Source organism: Cryptotermes secundus, unplaced genomic scaffold (genome assembly GCF_002891405.2).
Source record: "Cryptotermes secundus unplaced genomic scaffold, Csec_1.0 scaffold125, whole genome shotgun sequence".
NCBI classification, from domain to species: Eukaryota; Metazoa; Arthropoda; class Insecta; order Blattodea; family Kalotermitidae; genus Cryptotermes; species Cryptotermes secundus.
This window is the reverse complement of record NW_019720162.1, coordinates 1,851,825-1,862,392: the sequence shown is the minus strand read 5'-3', so window position 1 is coordinate 1,862,392 and position 10,568 is coordinate 1,851,825.

Genomic DNA, 10,568 nt, shown 5'->3' with positions numbered 1-10,568 from the left:
TAGAGCTTTCTTCTTCAAATGACAGTATCCTCTTCTGTCCCCAAGGTCATCCAGCATCTTCTTCCTCGTCTTCTTGTCACTTCTATCCGCCCATCTATCTTTCCTTCGATAGCTTCTTTTAGAAGGCAGTTTCTGCGTAAAACATGACCAATCCAATTAGCCTTCCGTTTTCTTATTTCATGTAGGATATTCCTCTGCTCACTGACTCTAATTAACACTTCTTCATTTCTCACATAATCGGTCCAACTGATCTTCTCCATTCTTCTCCAACACCACATTTCGAAACTTTCCAGATGTTTCTGATCTACTGCCCTAAGTGTCCATGTTTCAGCCCCATACAGAGCTATGCTCCAAATGTAGCATTTCACTAGTTTCTTCCTCAAATTTAAGTCCAATTTGCTGGTAAAAAGATTCTTCTTCTTGCTAAATGCAGCTTTTGCCATGGCAATCCTGGATTTAATTTCACAAGTACACCTTCCATCATCTGTTAACAAGCTACCCAAATATTTAAAACATTTCACATTCTCCACTTGTTTTTGGTCTATCTTTATTGTGACTGGGGTTGGTTGTCTCGAAATTTTCATTACTTTTGTTTTCTCCACATTCATTTCCATGCCATAGCACCTTCCAATTTCAATTAGTCTATCAATCATGCCCTGTAGCACAGTTTCTTCCTTAGCCATTAACACAAGGTCATCTGCATATTTCACAGTTTGAATAATTTGCCCTCCTACTTTGAAGTCACCGAGCCCATCCAGAGCTTCCTTGGTAAGGCATTCGCTGTACAAGTTGAACAGAATTGGTGATAAACAGCATCCTTGTCGAACTCCTCTTCCAATCTGCACACTTCCTGTCTCCCCCCTGTCCAGTCGTACTCTAACTTTCTGATCCATGTACAATTTGCTAATCAATCTTCTTTCATGCCAATCGATACCTGTTTCTTTCAGGATCTGCATTAATTTGGTCCAGTTTACCCGGTCAAATGCCTTCTGCCAGTCTATGAAGCAAACACACAGTTCTTCATCTATCTCCAAAGTTCGTTCCGCTATAATTCTCATCATCCCAATTGCATCCCTGGTTCCTTTTCCTCTTCTAAATCCAAACTGATCTTCTCCAAGTACATCCTCTATTTTCCTTTCAATTCTTCTTTTAAGTATCTTTGCTATTATCTTTGCTGTATGTGCAATAAGACTTATTGTGCGATGGTCGCTGCATTTTGTAGCTTTTGTCTTTTTCTTTAAGGCAATCATTGTAACTTCTGTAAAGTCCTTGGGCCACTCTCCACTTTCATATATGGTGTTCATTAGTTTTGTCAGTGTTTTCAAACCACCTTCTCCCAGTAACTTGAGCACATCTCCAGGTACATCATCATCTCCTGTAGCCTTTCCCTTCCTCATTTCCTTGATAGCTTTTTCCACCTCACTTTGTAAAATATATGGTCCTTTCTCGTCTGTATCTACTTCTTCTTCCGGTTCAACTTCTAAGGTTTCTGGCCGATTAGGTCGATCATATAGTTCTGAAATATAATTTTCCCAAATTTTCAGCACTTGCCTCTGATCTACTATTCTATTCCCCTGGGAGTCTTCGATGCCAACATTTTGAATCCCATGATTCTCTTTCCATCCTAGTTCTTTTGTCTTCATGTACATCAAATCATAACGGCCTGTTCTTTGAAATTCCATAATCTCATTACATATCTTCTCAAGATATTCCTTTTTGGCCCTGTCCGTGGCTCTTTTCAATTCATTCCTCAGTCTCCTGTATTTCCTCCTGCCTTCTTCATTGTTGACATTCTTCCATTTCCTTCGCTCCTCCATTTTACTCATCATCTCCTGTGTAACCCATGGTTTTCTTGCTATCTTCTCAACTTTACCTACCAAATCACTGATAGTATCTAACATGCATTCTTTTATATCGTTCCACTGCGCTTCAGCATTTCCGCTTTCACCTTCAATTGCACCGAGTTTCTCTTCTAGAGTCTCTTGCACGCTTTGTCTTTGAGCATATAACTTCTCCAAATCCCATCTGGGTCTGCGCTTTCGAAATCCTATAATTTTCTTCAACCTGGTTCGGAACTTGGCAACCAGCAAGTTGTGGTCAGAGTCAATGTCTGCCCCAGGAAGCGTCTTCACATCCTTCACACTGTTTCTGAATCGATGTTTCACAAGGATGTAGTCCAGCTGATGCCTCTTCCAATCCCCAGGTGCCTTCCATGTGTAAATTCTTCTCTTTGGCTTCTTGAACCAAGTGTTGGTAACAATCAATCCATTTCGTTCACAAAAGTCAATAAGCATTTGACCTCTGTGATTCCGTCTTCCTAGTCCATGTGATCCAACAATATTCTGATATGGTTCATCTCCAACAATGCTGTTCCAGTCTCCCAATATGATGCTGTTTGTGTCTCCTCTTCCATCTTCCTGAAGAATTTCTTCAATTGTGTCATACACTTTTTCCACTTCATCATCTTCATACTCTGATGTTGGCATGTACACTTGTATAATCAGTATATCTACCGGTTCCGCCTTTAACTTCAGAGCAATAATTCTGTCATTACAAGCAATCTTCTTAACAACACTCCTCACTACACTTTTATGCACCACTATTGCCACACCTCTTTCAGCCCGTTCACCTCCGGAATAATACACTGTATAATCACCGCTTCTTATTTCACCTTGTCCTTTCCACCGCACTTCGCTGACACCTAGCACAGACACTTCATTCTTCTGCATTTCCGTTTTCAAATTCTCCAATTTTCCTGCTTGATTCAAGGTCCTGACATTCCATGTTCCAATCTTGTATCCATGCTGTTTCTTCTGATCTTCGCACTTTTTCTTGTTGTAACGCCTGCATGACATTTCCTCTAGAAACACTCCCCCCCGGAGATCCGATTGGGGGAGTAGTTTACCTCCGGATTGTTTTGCCTCCAGAGGAAACATCTCGCATATATGGTATCTCTGTTTTTGGAAAGAGACTATCCAGGAAAAGTGATAATGTGGTAGTTTTTCCATTTGCTTTCCACATCGCAGTACAGCAGCCGTTCAAACCACTCTGGTCACGCCTGCTGCTATACGAACTTGAACCATCTCGAGCATCATTTGCTCTGTGCTTCAAGTCGCTACTGATGACGCTGCTTCCGGCATCAGTTTTTGGTGTCTCTCTTCGTCTGATGCCTACCCTTTGACCTGTCCAGCAAGGGAGGCCCTGCCAGTAGCTACGCTACCGCTGGTATAGCTCTCAGGGTCCTTGGCATACTCAAACCCCCTCACCACAATAAGGTGGAGACACCAACGAGGGAGTTTTGTGAGTACAGCTCAGTATTTGCAACAGTGGTTGTGAAGATCGGATCATGTGGAAATTGCTTGTGATCTTTCCTTATAGGGCAGATTACTCTATTGGAACGAGGCAAATAAGCCAGAACATGGACAACTATGATCCTGCTGAGGTAACAAAACTCATGATTGAGACCAAGTGTTCTTGGCCAATGTAATCCAACGACGATAGATGACCATGACGTTAACCAGTTTGCCGAGTTACGAATGAATGTGTTAAATGAAATTAAATATATAAATAAAATTAGTGTTTACTGAAAGATTTGCTATGATTGTGTGTTATTCTTCTTCCATCTAGTTACGCTATATTATAAAACCTTAGTGCCAATAGATCTGATCCATGCTGATTCATTGACTTAGAGCTGACCCTGATATGTAGTTCTATAGTAGGAGCAGCAAGAGAACAGATTTTGGCAAGTCTGATCATGAGGCTGATGGGTGTTAGTGGGATTGTAAAGTGGCCAGTAAACATACTATGCCCCACTGGATCAGGGCATATGGAATTTATGGATAGAGTGGCACTTTGGTGGGTTTGAATGAATTCTCATTACACCAACTGTGCCACATTTGTTAATAATCCTGTTACCAATGCTGTGGTCAATATTGTCAGGATTTTATAAACATCTTTGAAAAAGTGTAATTGCTCAATTCAATGGTATTGTAATATGAAATTTCATAATTCCAGAGCTTTCATCACACCATTACATTACATTATCTAAATATATAACATGCAAGGTTCTGTGTAGGTGTTCGCATGTTCTTAATTTTCAGTTTTAGATTATCAGATTGGAATAAACGTTGGACAGATTGTAGAAGTTATTTTATTGCTAGTGGGTCGCTTGTAGTGTGGCCATTTCTGGCCTATTGTACCAGCCCCAGATGATAGGTGAGGGTGATTGTGGAGCAATTGGTGGAATGAAGATTGGCAAGGGAAACTGAAGTACTCTTGAGAAAACCTGCCCCAGCAGAACTTTGTCCACCACAAATCCCACTTGACCAGACCTGGGATCAGACTGACTGTAGAAGTATTGGTATTTTGTTTGTTGTGTAGTTGGGGAAGGAAATGCTTAACTTCATCCTGCATGCTGATAGAATTTTAGTACAAATATTCTTTTTCTAGAATATTGCCATCCGGCTTTGCAAATTGATTCTTCATAAAAGTAACGAGCAAGTTTGCATTAGCAGTAATGCTTCTGATCTGTATTTGGGAGGTACCCAGTTCAAACCCTGGCAGGGACATGCTTTTGTGGTTTTCCTTAGTCTCCAGGTAGTTGTCATAGTTAACCATACACGAGTCCATATCCATGAGGGGACGTGTAAGGTAAGGCAGTTCTATGATTGTGCCGGGCTGTTGTGTTAAAAATATGATAGCCATATTTTCTTTAATTACAAGATTTTATAATTAAGTTTCAGTAATTTACAGAGTATAAACAAAAACTACCAATTCCAAATTAACTCAAAGTAACTTGTACATTTAAGACTTCTGGCCTGCCTTTCAGCAGTATTAAATATTACATTCCTTATGAAAGTAGAAATATTAGTGCCACAGTAGAATTGTATGTTTCAACATCAAATCCCAGACCATTTTCAGTGACTCCTCACTTAACATTTATAATAATACTGAGATGTTTTGACTGCTGTATTCAATTTTTTTGTTAATATAAGAGAATGTTGTAATAAGTAAGTAGTAGTTTTTTGATATCTGCATTTTCTGTGCTGCAGTATGAAAGTGTGACATGGTGTAGTGTGGCTGAAAGATAACCTTTCTACCAGACACAACAGCAATACAGCCCAGAGGACAGTAATTTTTAGTACAATATGGGAACTTTAGATAATTGATATGGTTAACTGGTTGTTTTTGAAGATTACTAAATGTGTAAAGAATGCTGATTGGATATGGCTTGTTTCACTTGCGTGGTAGGTCATTGAAACATGCTGTAGTGAGGTGCTTGAAAGTACTCTGTGGGTCTGCTTGAATTTTTGTGTGTGATTATACAGATCATTAAATTAGAAAGTTATGAGTTTATTTTGTACAGCTGTGTTTTGTATGTCATGTATAGTGGAGCCAGGTAAAGAATTATCAAGGCTCTTCCCCTACTTGGTCTACCATTTCATCTTGGCTTCTCTTACTGCATTTCCACTCATTCTGCAGAATTAGGCAAGGGATGGTAGAATGGGGAAACAGGCACTTCCCTCCTAGCAACACCAGGCCCTACCATCTGTGAGGATTCTTTGGCTGGTTCAGCCGTCTCCTGACTGAGCCACAGGCTGCTTTGAAATGTACAAACATGCTGCTACAGTTTCCTTTTTGTCCACTGTCTTATTTTGCCACTTAGTTATAATTATTTGTTGAGGTGGAACATGTTTCATGAATTGAACCTGGACTTGGGTGGGTAAATTTTGTGTTCCTAGGAACCATTTGAATTGCAAGGACAGTAGTTTATATATATTTGGCCATTAAGATTATGTTGAACCTGCAACCTTTTGGCTTGTAGCATAGTGCTTCAACCAACTACACTATCACGTGCCCGCCTTACACATGTGTAGGCCTACAATATGTAATCCTGACTGGCATTTAGCATTTGGAAATTAAACTTGATAACCTTGACATCAAAGAAGGTGGGCCAGCAAAGCCACAGCACGCCACACATGATTGTTACTGACATAATGACTATATGGTTTGTGTGACACATTGATTTATTCTAGAAGGTTTCATGAGTTAATACTTCTGTACATCCTCTTTATGTGCTTAGAGCTAGTGTGAATGGATTATGTGATTATGTATCTGTGTGTGTGCACGCACAAAACCATATCTTGTATACACTGTGTCATCAGTATTCAAAACAATACACCAAAATCTATTAGATGTTATATCTTCAGTGACAAATATTGTTGGGTACTAGGTGTCCAATTTATCCTTACACCAGTTTTCTCAGCTGGTATGGCGATTCTTTTTGTCTAGGCAGACAGCGGTAGATGATCATTCACAGCCTTTTTTTTCTGTAATTTAACTTACCTTATTACATACATATGCTTTGCACTGTGAAAATATATTTGTAGACATGCTGAAGCCTGTGTATGGGTATAGCAAAAATTTTGTGTCTTGAAATTCTTCCAAAGAGTGTTTGTTGGTCACATACATTCTTTCTCTCAGTGTGCCCCATAAAGAAGTCACAAGGACTTAAATCAGTAATTGCACAGGCCACAATCCTCAACTTACAACTTATTTACTGGAGACATAAGCTAATGAATCGGTAGAATTGTTTGCAGTGTGTGATATAGCATTATCTTGCATAAAGTGCCCATACAATGTTTCTTCAGCAGTCAGTTGACTGAAGAAGGGTGACAGTCAGTTCAACGTGTAATTTATCATTTGCACACTATTTGCACCCAAAATTCAAAGTTTTAAATTGTGCACTGGCACTTTGTCAACAGCATGATGTTTGCTTGTGCTCCAATATGTTACGGTGTTTCTGTAACCACTTAGATGAATCACATGTCAGCATAAAATTTATGTTGTGGGTCAAGACGCACATTGAATCCTGATTCCTGAGACCACCTATGGTACTGAATTTTTGCTTTCCAATCTGGAAGCAAAAGGCTGTGTATGAATGTAGTTTTATTAGGCTTTAACTTTGGCGCCTCTCTACCAATATGAGAGATTTTTCACCAGCCCAAACTGAAGAGCCAAAAGACAGTGACGTCTTTGGGCTTGCTTCTGATTAAGTACCGCCATCCCAAGTTTTTCTTCAGTTAGTACATCTGTTTCAAGAATTCGTTTTGTCCTGCACTGATCCTGTAGAACACAGTTACAGTGTTGTCATTCACTGCTATACATGACAATATATGGCCAGGGTACTTCCTTTGAAGCTTTCTACAAAGAATGCTGTAAAAAGGTATTGTATATGAATAATTTCTGTTTGACACTATATTTCATTTTTGAACACTATACAACACTGTAAACAGTTTTTGTTTATACTGAAGACAACTAATCATACTAAGTGTCAGTGCTGTTGAGATGAGCAAGTAAGCAGCAGGTGACAGAGCAACTGAATGGTGACCAGCAATGGGCAGGCATCACTCACTCACTCATGGAGGCGAGCCCTTCTTGAGAAACCGCCAATTGTGCAGCTACTCTAGAATTTCCCAGCATTTTGTGGAACCCAAAAGTTCATTACTTTGTTCACAAGAGCCCTCCATTCATCCCTATCCTGAGCTAGATCGACACATTTTAATATTGTCCACCCACCCTATGCCTTCCCAGTGGTCTCTTTCCTTCTGGCTTTCCCACAAGTATCCTATATGCATTCCTCTTCCCCATTCGTGCTACATGCCCTGCCCACCTCATCCTCCTTGACTTGGTCATTCTGATTATGAGTATGAGGGGTGAGCCATAAAACTGGCCCTCGCACTGTGACCATTCTGATTATGCTTGGAGAAGAGTACAAGTTACGAAGCTCCTCAACACCCTGTTCTCAAACACCCTCAGTGTATGTTCCTCCCTTGGGAAAAATTTCTAATTGGCTGGTCTAAGGATAAGTTTCCTGATCACAGTGGTTGCACTGTCCCAGGCAGGAACTGTTTCACCTGCTCAAAAACTGGGATCATTTGTTCGGATCCCATTTGAGGCATGGATGCCAGTGTGCATTTATTCTGTTTGTGCTTTCCTGTGTGTGCAGGTAGCACCCTTGTGATGGGGCTGATCCCCTGTCCAAGAAGTCCTGCTGACTGTAAAAGATCAAGAAACTGAAAAAGCGCCCAAGGTCAAACAAAAGGGTTGTAGAGCCATAGATGGATAGATAAAAGGATAAATGTGATTCTCATTATGTTTATGGTTTGGTATGCCCACCCATTCATAGTACAACTGCTATTTTAGGTTCTCACAATGGTGTCTATGAATGGTATTATCCGACTTGTAATGCCATATAGTTCTGTGGTAGTTTACCCATGTTTCATTAAAATGTCAATGAACTTTTTCCAAAATACATGGCACTACAACCCAGGAAATGGTACTCTTCACCATAATTTTCCATTCAGATACACTTTTATAAGTTAGCTACATTTTGAATCTCATTCTCCTTACTTAATTTGGTCCATATGTTAATAACACAAATGGCGCAGCGCATAGAGCTACTTAAAGTGTTTGTACTGGTATCTTGTCTTCTTCAGCATGTAACACATCTCCAATATGAATTTTACTTTGAAGTAGGGATGTAGGATGTAGTGTAGGATNCTTCTTCAGCATGTAACACATCTCCAATATGAATTTTACTTTGAAGCTGTTGACACAGTGTAGGATGTGCATGGACAGACTTTGATGTTCTCCCTGATGCCCTTTAATCTGTTTGTGATATTTCAAGATCAAGTTTTCCACAAGTTTCAGTTTGAATTCCATCAGGAAATGCTATGTCTTTTTGTGAATGTGTAAAAGATAAGCAGCAATTGGGCTGTCATATCTGCCAGTCACGTGGTGAATGCATGCTATTATTTTATAGCCCTTTCCTTGTGCTGCCATTACCTTACCAAGCAAGCATAAATGGTGAGAGTCATGCTCATCTGTGAATTGTAAGATTACTTTGGCCTTGGTGATGTGGCCTCGGATCTTACGTGGAACCATTTTGTTGTCATGGGACAGGACATACATTTCTTTCCACTTCACTATTGTAAGTTTGTCTTTGTAGACTGACATATTCTCTTTTTTTATATATTATTTTGCCTTCTTTATTTTTGACAGGAACTCCCTGTATTAAGGCAAGGCTCCCATATCATTGTTCTGCTTACTACATAGTTTATCATAGAGATGGTCCTTTTTTATGGAGTCGTCATTATTGTTTTCCTATCTGATGGAGATAAATTCCACATAATGAGATGTTGCTTCAAACAATTCTAATGATTTTATACCAAATCTAGCACTTTCCATGTTATGTGGCTCATACATATTTGTCCAATGACATGTCAGAGACTTTAGGTTACACATATTTTCAAGTTGAAGTTTGGGTGGTGCAGTTGGTTTCACTGTCTTCTGTCTTCTGAAAATGTAGCTGGCTTAATAACCTTCATTACGAACAAGAAGAAGAAACCTGAATAGAAGGCAAAACCTCTTAGTAGGTGTTTCCAGTAGTTGGCTTTCAGAAAAATAGCATAACTGATTCTTGAAAAGTCCTCATAAGAAAAAGGAAGCTAGTAGCTTCATTTTCCACCCATGTTTGTGTTAGTTCACTAGTTGGCTGTAGACCTTAATTCTAGGTTAGGCATAATTTATAATTTTTTGGGGGCCTACCAGTCTGTTTCTCTGCATATTAATTGGGCAGTTTCTGTAGTAATAATCAGAATATTCCGTTAGGCTTTTGGAATCTTTTGAATCAAAATTTAAGCTAGGCTTGCCACTAGGTGGAAAATGTTGCTGAGCACCTAACTTTGTCTGTGTACCATGTGGCATGTAACTGTCAGCCCTGACATCATCAGAGCTGACACTTTGTCAGTGCCTTGACAAAATATTCACATCCATCAATATCTCCTCCAACATTTACAAATATCAGTACACTAATTATCTTGCACTAGTTCACATTACTACTTCACACACATACATCCTTCTGCTGGTTCCTGACCCATCTAACATGATTGCCAAAACTATTTTATCCTTCCTTTTATTCATTATTTTTCTGTGCTTATCTCTAACCTCCTTTCTCACATATGTTTTCAGCATGCCTTGGATTTCTGACTTGTAATCATTCCTCTCTTCTTCCCTCCATATTAACAAAACAATTCCCTTACCCCCACTCTTCTGTTTCTTTGTCTATTTCTTATGTTCATCTCCTGTTGTCATTCATCATGCCATGTCACAGCAATGGCATCAGATAGGTGGGGTTTCCTTGTATCCAGCAATGAAGGGCATTTAGCTTTCCCCATGTGAGATTGGAGTGGGTTTTTTTATATGTAGATTATAAATTTGATGTGTACCATTTGTTATGCTTAACAGCTTTGAGATAATAGGAATATATTCTAATAGAAATTAAGTTGATAAATAGATAATGGGGTCATCCAGTTACTGTCAGTTCACAGATCCTACAAGGTAGCATGTGGAGTCTAAGTTCCTTCCAGAATTTCCAATTAATTTTGGTTTGGTTTGATTTGATTTGGTTTGTTTAGAGTTGTCAGTTAAAATAATGTGTACAGATATTCCACTTTAAATTGAATAATTAACTGAATGACACACCATGCAGATATACTGGCTTCTAA